At 34.9% G+C, this 17,016-nt stretch overlaps 1 protein-coding gene and 1 long non-coding RNA gene across 4 annotated transcripts in view; one reads left to right on the top strand and one right to left on the bottom strand.

Annotated features, from left to right (window-relative positions):
- birc6 (baculoviral IAP repeat containing 6) overlaps positions 1-17,016 on the top strand; it is a 250,266-nt gene that overhangs the window by 178,301 nt on the left and 54,949 nt on the right. The window lies entirely within an intron of this gene.
- LOC120517006 lies at positions 11,886-13,809 on the bottom strand. Its single transcript, XR_005630962.1, has 2 exons — positions 13,317-13,809; positions 11,886-12,486 (listed from the first exon to the last, which is right to left on the bottom strand). It is a non-coding gene; the product is annotated as an uncharacterized LOC120517006 (long non-coding RNA).

The raw sequence follows: 17,016 nt of genomic DNA on the forward strand, positions 1-17,016 counted from the left end.
GTTTAGTTTGAATGTCTGTGTTTTGCAATGCTTATGTTTTAGCTGTCTCTCTACTGCCATCTAGTGCTCCTTCTTCTAATTCATTCGCGGACAAATGAAGATTATATATAGAGATGTTCTACTTAAATGTACAGTCAAATCCACACTTTTCCTAACTCACTGTATTTGCCTTTTTTTCTGAAGTTTTTTTCTTATTTAGTCTAAAACAATTACTATCATGATATATTTTATTTATCATCTTTGTAATTAACGGTAACATTCTTGTTTCTACCATTGAACTATAATGTAAGAGGTAACTGCGTTATTTTTTTTTGATTTGCTACTTTTGAAAGTCCTTTTTTTTTTTTTTAAAAGGCAGCTGCTGTTGTCTGTTGAGAGGCTCCTTGCTTATGAAGGATCAACATTGATGCATCTCTGTTTAGATCAAAGACTTGTCTGCCAGTAGTATCTTTTGTTCTGGCATTAGCTACTTGCGGAGGACTATACTTTTCATATTTGTGTGCTTTAATGCTGCACCAACTATGTCTTAGGATCAAAGAATATTTTTGATTCAAGTGCAGGGCTGCTTGAAAGATTACAATATGTACACTTTTGCTTTCTTACTTCAATAAATTACTTGTTCAAAGTTCTGTCTCATCTTTATTCCTGTCCTCTTTCTTGTTGTATAACATTCGAAGTTCTTCAGTTACTTCATGGCATTTTATAAAAAATGTGAACATAGAGTCACTGTTGGAAACAAAATTTAAAATCCCCAAATTTTGAGTTATTTATGATTGTCATGTCACATCTTTTACATAGTTCAATTGTTTTAAAATCTGTTTGAAAGTAGCTGATGCAGTTGTCTGCAAGGTTGTCAGAGACCACAAAAAGGCACCACACTACACAACACAAAACTAAATGTACATAATACCTTCCCGTGAATAACTGCTCTTGCAGACACACAACCACATTTCTTTTTTTGCATCCTTTTGAATGAAATAACATTTTTCTGAATAATGAAATAGCAGACAGTAAATGGTGATATTTTATATATCGCAAAAAAATAAAATTACAATGGTAGAGGAAATTTTATTGTAGATGTTAATGAAGCTTTTTTTTCACGCATCAGTAGATGGAAAAAATCTGTTGCCTCATAGTTTAAACCAAGGACATCTCTAGAGATCTCTTTAGTCCAAATATTATTTACTGCCCAAATGTCCTTCTGAAAACACCTAGAAGCCTTATGGCTCTGTATTTTTGCTGAATTTATTTTTCAGCACATTAACTCAGAGAAACAAGTGAGCAAACTCAGATTATTGACCTATAACAAGACATTTCCTGAAAGCAGGACAAATTCATAATTATTTTTAACACTTTTTTAAATTAAAAATTGAAGGCTTAAATACTTAATTTTTCAGGGTGAGTTCTAATTCTAAAAGTAAAAGCTTTTTACATTTGGGAACATTTTTACATGTAAGTTTAATATCCTAGTAGAATTGTCAAGTTGAATATTAACATTCCTTTCATAATTATTAACATTATTGCATTTTACTTGGGATGTTTCAATTTTATCATTTAAAGGACATTTATTTCTTAATTTATTTTGTCATTTGTTTTGCATGAGTTCGATTTTATTCTAAAAGTCAGATATTTTGTACCTTTTAAGGTAATACTGGGGCAGAAATCCGTATAAAAAAATTATGCTCAGGACCATATATGCAGTGTGTTCAGAAGGCACTCAGACTTCTTGTTGCAGCCTTTTTAAAAAATCATTTAATTTTTCCCTCGTCAGACAACACTCAATATTCCAGAAAGACAAAGACCAAAACTGTTTTAGGACATTTTGCAAATGTATTAAAGAAAAAAAAATCTCTTAGACACAAGTTTTCATATCCTTTGCTATGAGACCAGATTTGGCTCAAGCGCACCCCTTCTATGAATATCAGTTTTTGGAGTCAATCCTTGGTTAAAGCAGTCGATTAAACAGATTAGGGACGGCACAAACTTGTCTATAGAAGAGCCCACAGTTGAACAAACAACTAAGCCTTGAGGTTGATGGAACTGCCTACAGATCTTGGAATCGGGATTGTGCCAAGGAATAGGTCTGTGGAAGGCTATAAATAAATTTCTGCAGTAGTGAAGGTTCCCCAAGAGCATAATGCCTCCGTAATTTTTAAATGGAACAAGTTTGGAATATGCACAGCTCTTCTGGAACTGGCCAATTATAATTAGCCAAGCAAAGACAACACAAGAGTGGCTTAAGTTCAGCTCTAATGAATGTTCTTGAGTGGCCTAGACTTGAACCCAGCTGAACATCTCTCAGGAGACTTGATAATAGCTGTCCACTGACAGTCTTCATTCAATCTGACACATCCTGGGAGGATCTACAGAGAAGAATATCAGACCCAAGAAGACTCCAGGCTGCAATCACTGCCTAAGGTGCGAGAATTCATGAAATCCCGTTTACGTTTCGTCATTCTGGATTATTGAGAGTGTTTAATGATGGGGAAAAAAGAAACTGTTTTGGGGTCTGAATAATATTTAGACTATTTTGGGGTCTAGATACTGTCTGAATTCACTGTATATCACATTAATGATTATTAATTTACAAAGTAGTATTGGTTGTCAAGGTTGTACTTGTTTGTTGGTTGGTAGACTTAATCCCGAGTGTAAACTTCAAAAAGGTTACAAAGAGTACATAATGAATTGATTATCTGTCACTTTCCTGCGTTTGCTTCATCCAATTCACCATTTTAAGGAGATCATACCAGCAAGTTCGGCAGGAACCAGACCTTGTTTTTTAAAATAACTATAGGTACACATGGTTGATATAAACTATGTATTACCAATTTGTGAAATAACCTGTGTGCATGAAACAGTAACTTAAACCCATATTCTTCCTATATCCCTATTATTATAAGGACTGATTCATTATTTTTTTTTAAATTTCTGTTTCATTTGCTTTGGGCCTGTTTTTTTTTCAGCCTAAATGGTTAACTATGCAAATCAGGCATCATTTTTCCAATGCTCTTCCAGAAGGTGTCAGATGCAAGGCTGTTTACCACTTACCTGTTAGATATATTGACCTAAATCCATCTAGCCATGTTAGTGGCAGCTGTGCATGCAGGATAAATCAGAAACTGTAACTAAGCATAAATTTGGCATTGATAAAGCAATTTGGCATTTGTTTATACTCTTCAACTTTGTTTAAGCCACTGCTACCACAAAATAGAACCTTGTTTTTCATGGATGGAAGCCACTTCATTATTTAGTCTTGCTCGTTCATCCTCACAGTTAAACTCAGCAAGTGTTGCTTGAAATGACATTGTCTGCACAGTTTGAGAAGCGTATTGCGTCAGAAAGCTAAGTATTTCTAAAGAGGCGACACAGCAAATTATACTAACGCATTCAACAGTTTTGTCGATGTATAGCATTTAATTTTATCACATTTATTATCCTTGGATTTATTTATTCCTTGCAATCTTTACGATGAAAGCAATTTTGTACGCTGCTTTACTCACTCACTCGTTTTTTTCATTCTGTTCTTGTGACCACCACAATTTAGTGGGTGATTTTGTTGTAAGTAAACTCTAAAGATGCATCATTTTAAGCAGATGAAACTATAACCGACTTGCTGAGTTACCCGAAGATATCTGGATGAGAAAGTGAATGAAAAGGTTAACGCACAAAGGAGGTGGGATGTAAGGGCTTGCATGTCCAGTGAAACGGGGGTTCCTAAAAGAACGATGTGATCAAAACAGGCAGACTTGCCATTTTACTGTTATGCCCGTTTAATTAAAGCATTTTTGATGTGCTAGTGTAGTAATAATACAGATCTAGATAAACCTAAAAGTATGCTGAATGAAATCAAATAAACATCTGTAGTAATAATAAGTTATAGATAATACTACCTGTACAGCAAATTAAGAAAACCATTGTAGTAATAAAACAGTCATAGATGATCCCACCAGTCAGTATGCTGAATTAAATGAAGAAAAAAAAAAACACTTATAGCAATAATACAGGTATAGTTAGACCCACCAATATGCTGAATTAAATAAAATAAATACTTGTAATCGGAATACAGTTATATATAACCTACCAGTATACCGCATTAAATGATAATAATACAGGTCTATTTAAACAGAGTATTATGCCAAAATAAATAAACACTTGTAGTAATAAGCCAGGCATAGATAGTATATATTTTTTATCTCAGAATGTACAAGATCTTTCTAGTTGAATATTTAATTGAAAAGAGACATTTTTAATGAGCTGTAAATCTCATACACAATGCAGATTCAACAATAAAATGCACACCGTACTGTCTATCTGTCAAAGTAATGGTTCTGTTTTCAGCATTCTTGTGTATGTACTTGGAGGATGGTTAATAACTTCCACTATGGTGAAAGATGCTGAGGTGAGAATAGATTGATCTGCATGAAGAAATGAAATGGGTTAAGTGAATTGCATGAGGAACACATTTATTTGGAGATTGATTTTCATCTGGATGCATGTAAAATTAATTTGCCTTACATCTGAAATGTCTCCAATTACTGTATGTTGAAGCTTTGTTCTCTCTATTGCCTCACATATTTTGCTAATATTTACTGAAGTGTTGTAATGCTGTGTTAGCCATATGGCTCTTACGTTTGTGTTTAAGTTAAGAAAAGACAGGTACATGTTTGTGTCTTATTTGTGATTAAGGAAATCTAGGCATAGATTATACAATTTGACTCCTTTTATAGTGACTGTCTTTTTGTTTCTGTCCGATTAACAAATAAGGCTTCTGAAGGTGTAGTCTTATCATTGCCTACTTCATGCCCATTTGAAGTGAGATAAGATCACATTTAGTTGATTAGCTATCTGTTCCTTACACTAGCAGATCAACAGAAGTAATCAAATATGTTACACCCAGAGATTTCTGACTATATAAATGTTAGATTTCTGTCTTAGAATTATGAGGTTTTATTGATCAGTTAATTAAAAGCAGAGCCTAAAATAATTTTTCATACTTGAAACATCTCTAGAGTTGGCAATCCCATGCTTCAGAATATATATAAATGTTTTATGGTTTTTTTTTTTATATGTACTAAAAGGTTTACACCTTTGAACGTTATCTTACGGCGCAGCTCTTCAAGTCATTTCTTGTATAAGCTTTTCAATCAAGAATCACATTTTTACATCAGGGTAGAGACTTCATTTTTTTTTATGTAGTTTAACTAGTTTTTGCACAAGGCAATGCTAATTTCTTGCATTAATCTTGAAATTCTGAATGAGCACATGGCGTGATTTTCATTAGTCACTGCTGTCTGAGCAATCCTTTTGGGATACATTACTGCTCTGTTACATATTCCATCATTGCTATAGTTAAGCCATTAGACAGTAATGCCTGTGAAAGGCAATACTTTTTAATGTCATTCTGAATCTCATTTATTTTAATTGAACTTTTCATCTATATGTAGGATTTGAAGTGAAAGCTCCTTTAAAGAAACACTGCAATTAGAAAGTCTTCTGAGACAACAGAACAATTGTTTATTGCTGTGTTCTGAGGTGGCATGGGGCATCATTTCTAATTGTACTGTATATCTTAAATTGTATTTAGTGACATCGGGATATACTGATAAAGCAACACTGGCTAGATAGGGCTCAAAAATTGATTTTATACTACAGTAAATGCAAGGATTTAATTTCTTTGCTTTTCTGGTTGTTTTCTAAAACAAATATCTTGTTTATGTTTGTATTTGTTGTGTTTATACATACCTTACTCCTTGACTCTGTGAGGTTATTCCTCTAAAGGTTTTGTATGTTTTGTTAATTGATAATCCCAATTTGTCCTTCTGTAGGTGTATTTTTGGGTGTGTCCTATAATAGTTTTGTACCCTTTTACGGTTGCCTCCTTGGTGCCTCTAATATACCACAGGCCCGCACCCTGGCACCCTGGGCTGAATAAGAGGACGAGTGGTTGAATATGAGTGACAGAAGAAGCACTTGTTCACATCTCCGTTTATAAATGAATACACAGGTTGTTCCTTCTGGCTAGGGTCACTACATTCTCCAAGGATCAATCCTAGGCTCATGCTGCTCAGTTAGGCGACTCATACATATATGGTTCTTTCCACCATATTTTTAAATTTGCTGCTACAATATGTATATTTTAGTTCACATCCCTATATTTGGCCCACTTCAACGCTGCTCACTCTGATAATACAGGATATTTTATTAATGTATTGTGCAACTGTGAAAAAAAGAATAAAAGTGAGAACAGCACTGTTAACAGAAGGAAAATTCTTGCTCAAATCATAAAATTTAATGTAAAAGCAACAAGCAATGTTACCAACAGCATTACAGCAAAATGGATTTTCTTTAACTAGAGGCACTTTGCTGGTTGCCTTATTTCTAAGAGCTGTTTTTGGCACATTTATAACAATCTTTCACAGGTGCACAAATATCTAGATAGGGAGCATGTGACTTAAGGCCACTTATGCCACTTTTCTAAGTGATTTTTAGTTGCAATTTTCGTTTACATAATCTTGGTGAGTCTGAGCCGTTCAGTGGCACGCTTCCGTGAAAGGCAGTCACATATGTGATGTACCCAGGGATTCACTCAGAGTGGCCCATGACTCGCTGCAACAAGGTGTGATTTTTTTTGTCTTTAGTCATAGAGTTGGCTTGATGTGCATGAGAGCTGACAAGCCATGAATGCTCATCCCAAAGTACAATGCGTAGAATGCAGCAGTGAGGAATATGCAACTCTGGAAATGCTTGAGTGTTTTGGACGTCATAAATGAATGAGAAGCTCGTCTGTCTGATGTTTCAAGTTTTTACAAACTACCACAAATGGAAAAAAAGAAAATAGGGCAGAGAATGCATCTGAACACACTATACCTCTTAACCCTTTGTACAGCACCAGCTCTATCAGACAGCATGCTAATGGCTGTCAGGGAAAGTGGCATGTGTAACTGTGATGCAAAGTCTTCACACAGTCCTGTGGTTTCCAGTCATGTAAATTGACATGGCCAATGAGAACGGCAACTGCATTTGGCAAGTCTGACATACCCAAATAGTACAGGCCATGTAATATGAGATGGAATTCAGGACTTAACACTGCTGTCAGCTAGTGAGCTTCGTTACCAAAGCATTTGCCCGGTTTAGCTAGAATAAAGGAGATGAGTGCATTAATGTGGTTGGCTGATACACATACTGTAGCTGTGTACTAAAAATGGCACAGTGCAGTGTCTGCATAAGTAGTGCATTGAATCATGTCAAACATATGGGACAAGTAAATATGGTGCTATCTGACTTACCCACTTTTGATGCAACATCATCATCAGCGTATAGGTTTCCAGACGTCAAAGATTTGTAACCCCTCAACATCAACATAATGGTGCTGGATAGTGGTGACATGTAACATGCTGGTTCTCACAGCATTGTTCGTTTTGCTATAATCTTATTGTCTTTGTTGTTTGAACAGTTTGTTTCCATGGTTGTTATTGTGATTAACAAGTTCCTTTAAACATTTGAGTGAGTATTCAGGATTTGACTTTTATCCTGTTAGTCAATGATAGCTGGTCAATATTTATCTACAGCCATCACAACCAGCATGACTCAAGACACTAGGACGAATGAGAGAAGCATCTAAATGAGGACAGTACGCTGTGGCCCATGTGTGTGTGTGTGTGTGTGTGTTTTTTTTTTTTTAAATCAGTTTTCAGTTGCTGGATATTAAAATAGAAAATGTTAGAGCAAAATGGGCATAACGAAAAGATGTAAAAAGATGCTCTATTTCCCTATGTTTGGAAACCTGATTTAATTGTTAAAAATAATTTGATCTCAATACATCGGCCATATGAAATTGACTGAACTGAAATATTACACAGAAACAGAGGGGGTGGCATTGATGTTTAAATTGTGTTAACAAAACTGGTAATCTGCTGTGCATTAAATAGTAAAACACTAGCTAGTGTTTTTCTGAATGCTGTCTACATCCTTCCCCAAAACAACTGAGGGATTTTATACATCATTTTTAGGAAAAGCACAAATAAGGGATATTTGCGCTTGATATCAACATATCATGTCTTTTGGCCCACCAGGAGTGTTAACACTCTGAATGACTGACCCTGATTAAAGATTATCACCTGATACCACATCTTGCAGCTACTGCTTATAGATTATAAGATCAAGTGGGGTAAGCTGATAGGAAAAGTGCTTCAGTCCTGGACAAAAGAAGTGGAGAAATTGGAACATGTTTAGAGATTCCTAATTTAGTTCAGATGAGTATGCAATTTTCATAACTTGTCGAAAATAGTGTAGATGCTTTATGTAAGCAATCCACATTTCCAAACAAGAAACAATGGATCACCATTTATTTACTAAAACATCATAGCAAAGTGTTGGCGATGAGAAAAAAAAGGGGGCAAGTGCATGCTGATGAAAGCAATTTAAAATTTCATAACAGGTTAAGATGAAGACTAATTGTAGTAGCACTTGTTGTTCACGTCAAACCTCATGTGGGTTTACAGGTGCAATGGATTACAACTTAATGGCAAATCTAGTCACAGTCACATTTTCTTGCCTAGATAAACTCACTGCTTTCTATGCTGACTTGTGGCTGCCTTCTGTTCAGAATATCCATAACCTGTACTGTGTTAGAAAGGCAAAGTGTATTCGAGATTTCAGTCTTCTCTTCTTTCTCACAGCTCTTACACCAGTAGATTCAGAGAGAGAGATGTTATCCACAAGTTTGAGAGGCTATTCAGCAGCCACTCATACAGACACATAAAATGTTCCTGCATATACTGTATAAATTGCGTTTATTGTTTGCTGTGTTACTCATTGTCTTGTTTTTGAGTATCAAAATTGTGTAAATTCTTAAAACACTCCAATCTTAATGCCAAAAAGTGAATAGGAAAAACATAATACACACAGAGAGTGTATGTTGTATATTCTTTGGAATGGTTTGTGGTATCGATGAGTTGTCATTTTTATGCTATTATTTTTTTCTACAACTGTAGACCACCCTGTCAAGAGAGAGAAGTAAGCCAAAGATATTTTCGACTGTTTAAGGATTCTTCATCCACCATAGATGATTATGCGACTGTCATATTCACTTTGTCTCACCTTATTGTGCTTTAGAGTTTTACGTGGCTTTGTAGACCCCAACTAATTCATGGCTCTCTTTGAATTGATGTGTTACTTTTGTAAGAGTAGGTGTGTGTGTGTGTGTTTGGTAGATTTCTGTCTAGTTTTGAACTGCTAACATTTAAAATGTTCTTCATTCACAAACTGACGTAAGGATTGATTTATTACGTGACCTTTGAAAAATGTATAATACTGAATATATACCCAACTATATATTTATAACTTAAAGCATTATTTAAATAAGTGTTCACTTTCTTACAACACATGCATCACTTTTCCAGATTTTAATTTTATTATTGTTAGGTAAAGGGATAAATTGAGAGAGTCAGTGGTTAATACTGTGTGTGCATGCGTGTGTGTATAATAATTATATATATATGTATATGTATATGTATATGTATATGTATATGTATATATATATGTATATGTATATGTATATATATATGTATATGTGTGTGTATATGTATATGTATATGTGTGTGTATATGTATATGTATATATATATGTATGTATATGTGTGTGTGTGTGTATATGTATATATATATATATATATATATGTGTATATGTGTGTGTGTGTGTATAATAATAATTATATATATATATATATAATAAATTGTATGTGCAACAACACGCCATGAACCTTTATACACCTATTCATCTACTCTCTCTCATATATAGACGACGTATATATACATAAATAAAAAATGTACAGACACATTTACTGTATATAAAATACTTGAACCTGCATGCACATTTTCCTCTGCCTTTTTTCTGTCTGAATTCATTTAAAAAATTTGCATGTAAATTCCTTGAGTCAGATATCTTTTCATGTTTGATAATGTTGATTTAGACTTCAAAACATGTTGACAGTTTGGATGCCCGTGAGCTATGGGTAAATATATAAAAAGTGACAGCAGTTGAAAGGTTATTTAAAAAAAAAAAAATCCTTTGAAGGTGCTTGTGATTAAATACCATCCAGTTGTTAGTATTTGTCTGGAACACATGAAGAGAGGCTTCTATTGAGTATTAGAGTGGTGTGGCCAGGCCAGTCAAGTACAGTTGTTGCTTAGGTTTCTCTTTTTCTGGAGTTCCTGCAGTTTATATAATTTAATAATTAGAACAGGTTTGCAGTTGTTGTTTAGGTGTCTATATCCCCAAAGTCTTTATTTTTCTGGATTTCTTGTCACGCATTTTTTTTTTTTAATAGAACTGGTTTGCAGTTCTGTAGTTATAATGTAATATAACAGAATTTCTATGATTCATGCACATTTTTTACCTAAAGAAGCTTAGCATCATTTAATACGTTTTAAATAATTCATTTAGAAAAGTGTTACTTTTTTATACTGTCATATATGATGTATTTATTATCAAATGTTTTTAAGTGTCCTTTATTTTCATTGTTTAAGTACAACAGGATTGTTGCTACACTTGTTTTTTGTTTATAAGCATTCAGACCAGTCTAAGTAATCAAGGGAACAAAGAGAAAATATTTATTTTTTAATTAAGAAATTTTTTTTATTAATTATCTTACATTTTTTCAAGAAGTAGATAAATACATATATTGTAGATAGGTGTTAGCAGTGCGGCACACTGTAGAGTTCAGTCAAAGGCATGTTGTTTAAGGTTTCCCAGTGTTTAGACACAAGCAACTGCTGCTAAGACACCATTTTAACAAGATTTGCTGTGTATTGTGGGATTTCAGTACAGTACCATCTGGATTGGTCATCACATGTGCTAGGCATTGGTCTGCAGTAGGCTCACTGATGGTTATTTAACTTTTTTTCCTTTTATTTCACTGTAATCCGTGCTTATTACTAAATCCACAATTAGCAAAATATTATTTCAAAGATTCCCAGATATTAGAGCTATTATGAATTTACGGTTGCCACTTTGACGAAACTCAATTTCCTCAGTGTTCAGTTGTACTGTTATTGCAGCTGTCTTTACTACACAAACTTGAGTCATATAAAGTATGTCATACAAATGGAGTGAAAACTGAAATCTGGAGCGCTTTTAGCAACATTTATTATTAGCGTTGAGAATACTTCTCTTGAGCAAACTCCTACAAGGTTACCCTTACTACATGAGCAGCAACAGCAGCTTATACAATAGTAATGAGTTTTAAAAAAAGTAATGTTTTTTGACCTGTAATTTAAGAAGGTTTTTAGGGATTCTGCATTGCAGGCTTGCTTACTATTTTTCTAAAATGGTACATTATCAACATTTGTGACTCTAACCACTATCACATTTGAAATATGTAAGCAATGTGTTGATCTTGGATTTATTAGCCTTGGTAAAAGATAATTACACCATTTCACTGATTGCACTTGTAAAACACATCTGAAGAATCAAATGGATACATCTAACTAAATGTAATTATAATATTTATATTTTTACTATAAAAATATATTTATATTTAGAATTTTAAAAAAGTGTCATTAATTTGCTGAAAATTGAAAATATGTATCATTTTCCTTATCTGAACTGGAAGATCCTCACTAACTTGCTTAAAGCATCATATTATTGAGTAATCATATTTTAATATATTTTATTATAAAGTAAAAAATAAAGTTTCACAAACTTTGACCGGCCATTACTTTAATTCTTACTAATTATGTACGTGTGTGATGTAACAGAGTTAACCAGTGTTGTTGGAAGTATAAATTATAGAGCTCAGTGTTGATGCTCAGTATTTAGGAAAGACTGCCTGAATAAGACATTTATGTACAGTAGTTCACAATTCTGTGTTCATCCTCATCTTTTCCTTTTTTTTTTTTTTTTTTTACTTGTATATTCCAAAATATTCCATTGGCATGTTTGTTTTCCCTTCCAGGCACAAAAGAAGGTGAAGGTAATGTTCCCAGGATAACAAAAAATATAAATATAGAGAGGGAGAGGTTATTTTATCTTCATTCGGTTTTATATCCTTCCATTTTTCACCACAAGTATTTTGTTTTTCATTTTGTAGTTAGATGTAGTTGTTAATAGCTTCTCCTCAGTGTCTTATTACCAGGGGTTTCCATCGGTGTTTAATTGATATTCCCATGATTCTTGCTGCAGCCTCACTGGGGAGCCTGGCTGTTCAACAGTCTGAATTCCTGCTTCTTTGAAATCGTTCTTGTCTAGTATAGGCTGTGATATTTTTTCCCCAGCTGGTCCTGTAAGAGTGCCTCTGCTTCACAGAGTGGTGTATATGTACACAAACACAATCACAAACAGATTGAGCACAGTACCAATGATGCCCAGCATGGCCAAGACAGATTCCTCTTTTTCTTCTTTCTCTTCAAGACGTCTTATCTCATGTAATGTTACAGCAGAGGTGCCCATTTTCTTACAAAGTAATTTTAATAGAGCCCTGATGGTTATCTAGGAAGAATTTTAGAAGTTAAAATCCTGTATTGAAAAGGTATAAGGTGTAACAAAAAGGTATTCTTTAATGTTTTACCAAGTAATCATCATGTATTCATAATCTGCTCGCATTTACTTTAAAGACTGTCTGCAGCATGCTGTGTTAGTCCATCTTTATCAAGCAACACAAGCAGGTTATGAGAAATTTGTCATTAACGCTCTTTACTAAAATGCAATATTTCACAGTATTCATCTTTCTTTTGAAAAGGTAATTTTTAATATATCTGATACGTAAAGCAGTCATTCCAACACGCCCCCTTTCTGCAGTACATTATTCATATTCTAGTATGCTCACTGAAAATTATAGGTTTAAAATTGTGGGAAAGAGCAGACTTTTCCATTATACTATCATTTTGCATATTTATCAGCCCCTGTTTACATTATGCCATATACTTAAAAATCATATTCAGATTTTTCTATGAAAATAATTTTCCTTCTTGCTTCCCCTTCTCTCTGTTGCATGTAGATAAACAAAGAGATTCTGTAAGAACATGCAAATCAAATAATCTCTCAAATTCTTTAGCCAAAAAGATTCCCATTTAATCAACTCCACCGCTTCTACCTTGATTGAAATAACACATTTACATCTCCTTTCCTGTACAGTTTGTTAATAATTCATGCAAAGCAAGAGATCTAGTGCTGAAAGAGGTCTAAAAGACTGTTGCATTTCTAATTAACCACGCTCATAGGAGGAGCAGAAAAATAAAGACAGCTTTGTTTTTAAAAAATATATCCCTGAAATGCTACACTGCATTTCAAGGAGAAAAAATATAAGAAAAGTTTCTTACCATAGACTGCATCAGGAATAAAATGACATTGTGCATGCTTCTGAGTCGACTGCAAGAATGTGGATTAGATTTGTATCTTCATGGAGCAATCTACTCCGTATGGGGAGGAGGGCTGAAAGCAAGACAATAGCTCAGCAGTCCCAGTGAAAAGAAAAATGGCTTATGTGCATTCAGAACACCAGGCAAGACATCGATAATTCTGTAAGACTAAATGATGTGAAGATCTGACCTCTTTCAAAACTGGTCCTTTAGTACATTTTTGCCCTCTTTGTAGCTTTCACATTTGAATTCCTTTTGTTCTGGGTTTCTAGAAATTACTTCTCTTTCCTTATCCATTGCTGTTTTTAAGCAGTCAGTGTCTCCCTTTGTTCTGAGATTCTAATACCCAAAAGATCAGTATTCTTTTTATGAACTCTTGTGTCCAAAATACATCTGTGTCCAAAATCAGCTTGTTCCGGGTTGCATGCTGTGCCTTGCAGCAGGGTCTTAGAGTGGGGGTGGGGATTGTGAGGTATAAAAAAAAAGGAGGGGGTTTTGGAGGTGGAGAGAGAGCGTGAGCGAGCGCAAAATAATGTAATATATTTACAGAGTGTCACAGCTGTCCAGCCTGGGAAAAGAAACTGGTTTATTAAATAGCATCTATTCCCAGTGCACTGCATCTGCAAGCAAGTAATTCCGTGTTTGACCTCACCGTTCCAGACAACTCTTATGCATAATAACTTAGCAGCTTGTTTGACTGGGAGCTGGAAGGTGACAATGATTTCAGTTGCATTATGTAGTGACATTGATTAAAAGCACTTTTGGCAATGTCAAGTTGAGGAGTAAAATATTGAGTACAACATATTTGAATCTTGATAGACAAAAAGCATTCCTAAGCCTGTAAGGGGAAGTGGGAGAGGGAGGGAGCTGTTGAGGTGATTACTTCCTTGACATAAAATTGTGGATTATGGGTAACTCTGTCTTTTGAGATTCTTTGTGTTTAACTATATAATAATTTTTCGGGTGACTACATTCACTTAGTAGAACCATAAATTGAGGTGGCATATTAAAATAAGTGTCCCACCCCCCAACCCTTTCAGTTGAACCTGCATACATGCAGTTGAATTTCCTTCAGTTTATTGTCATTGTACCATACGATACAATGATCGATGTTTTCTGGCTTGTCTTTCTTGTTCAGAAGCCATAACATTACAGCCATAATGCAGTGCAGTGACATAGAGACAAATTACTAAACAGAGAAAATGGCAGTAGATATCAATTGATGTGCAATAAGTCAAGTTAAATCTACATTAACTTGGCCTGTTGTGAGCAAATGTGGGTTTATGCAAGTGCATAGCCTGCAATTACACTGTATAGAATCTGCAGGCATTGCTATAGCGATAAACCGAAGAGCCATGTGATGGTGTGAAGACATACACTCACACAATGAAACAACATAAATGAACCGTAAACAAAACAAGGAAAGAATTGGGGCACCTCTGCATTAAACCCCCATTTTAATTGACAGGTTAAAAAAGAAAAACATGCATATCAAGAAACTAAAAGGACAGAAAAAGTTGGACAAGTGCTTAGGCTTATTGCTATCACAAGGTAGGAGCTCCCTCTCCTGTCCTCTCTGACCCAATAATGAATGGCCTCTTTCTGTGTCTGCCAGTTTTAATATATCTTGGAACACAGAGGAAGTGACCTCACTTGGCTTTTGAGCGCTGTTGAGAATTGCAGAAAAAAATGGGACAAGGCATTAGTGACTGCGTCCTCTCTTGGCATTTGTGTCTGACAACAATTTGTTAGGTTTTTTTTGTTGTATTCAACCTTTTTCTTAGCTCCAAATACAGCAGGTTCCTTTGTGTAACTTCATTTTGTTTATGTTTGGTTTTAATCCCTTTGTATTCTTTAGAACCTTGCATTCTACCAGTGGACCGAGTATTCTTGGTCTACTTTTTGACATTGTATTTTCACAGTGCTGTTAGGGGCTTGCTAGCAGGTAAGGAACTTGCATTCAAAGAAAATTATAGCCACAGTGTCTCATGGGATTTGTAGAGTTTTATGTCATAGTAAGACTATGGTCTTGTGGCTCCAAGTGTAGGTTTAATCCCTGCCACTGATTTACTTTGTGATCTTGAGCAGGTCACCTCATCTGCCAGGAGTCCAGGTATTTAGTAAGGATTTCTATAACTGGCGTCCAGAGATGGGTTACCAGTCCATCGTAGGCCAGTCACACTGGGTCAGTTTATATTCGCTGGTTAATCTAACCACATTGTCTTTGGAACATAAAAGGTAAACTTTTATGAAGATCTTTTATGAAGGACTGTTTGAAAATCTCACAAAACAAGACCAGGAATGTGATTTGAAACTAAGACGTGTATATTTAAGCCAGTGCCAGCTGAAGCACCTGGAATTGACTGAATATACATAAACTCTAGGAAAATCTGTCTTTTTGAAATGGAACATTCACAAACATAATCTTTTCCAAGACAAAAAGACGTACCTTTAGACAAAAACTATAAACCTGTTAGTTAGTGGTGAATTAATAGAGAAGAAAACACTACATACCTGTGGTTGATGAGATTCCCCTTTGGTTGATACAAAACTTTGTGTGTGCTGATGATCTCGTCTTCACCTCAGTGCCAGTGCACTTCCTCTACCTGATGGGAATTACAGTCCCTGTGTCTGTGCTGTATTTTGTGCACCGTCCCTGTGTCAGTGCTGCATCCCGCCAACCCCCCCATCTTATAACCCCTCTTAACAATATAACATATAGGCTAGATTTTAAATTGGACCAACGTTAAGGCACATGCAGAATTTTGTATGAAAAAAAATTGATTCAACCATTTGTCTGTATTTAACAAAGAAATAGACATATAAACACCTTTTGATTTTATTTATATATCATCTAAATTCTTATTTTTAAATTGTACTATTTATTGACCAGACACAGACAGAGTAGTGGGTCAAACATTCATTCTGTTGAGTCATAGATCCATCGTCCAGAGTTCCAAGTCTATAACTGGTTGCTATCTTTGGGGTACTTGTTCTCCAAGTGTGTGTGTCTGTCTCTGTCTGTGGGAACACAGCCCTTATAATTTGAATTTCAGATGTTATGTGATGATCAAATACGTAAGGAAGAAAGTAAAGGTGGCTAGTTATGTATTTATGTATATGTAATAATTATGTAATTATGTATATGTACGTTTTACTGTCGATTATGATTTCTACCCATTTGTTTTCTGAATCCATGTTCTTCACTGTAAGGCTACATACAGTTGTGTTCTGTCCCAGAAGTGTTTGCAAATCAAGACCCAAAAACTGATTGGAATGGATGTCTATCAAAGGGCAGGGCCTTCACCCAACTCACTCACCTCAGGCCAGTTTAGAACTGACAGTCTACATAACATGCATGTGTTTGGATTCAATTTATTGAGAGTCCTATTCATGGATACTAAGTGGAAAAAGATTGAAGACAGATGGTTGATGCTTTTTATGTCCAGGGGGAAATAAGAGTCTGACACTGCATAAGCAAACCATTGTTATATTTTATTATGCATAGCCATTGTCTATCGTACGGTTTTACAAAACTCACAGGAGGAATAACTGTCACTAAGAGGGTTACCTGTGGCATGGTTTTCACATTCGCTTAGGAAAACAATTTCAATAAATGTCTGCTGTTATCATTGAAAAATTCAACTCTTTTATATTTTAG

Source organism: Polypterus senegalus, chromosome 16 (assembly GCF_016835505.1).
Source record: "Polypterus senegalus isolate Bchr_013 chromosome 16, ASM1683550v1, whole genome shotgun sequence".
NCBI classification, from domain to species: Eukaryota; Metazoa; Chordata; class Cladistia; order Polypteriformes; family Polypteridae; genus Polypterus; species Polypterus senegalus.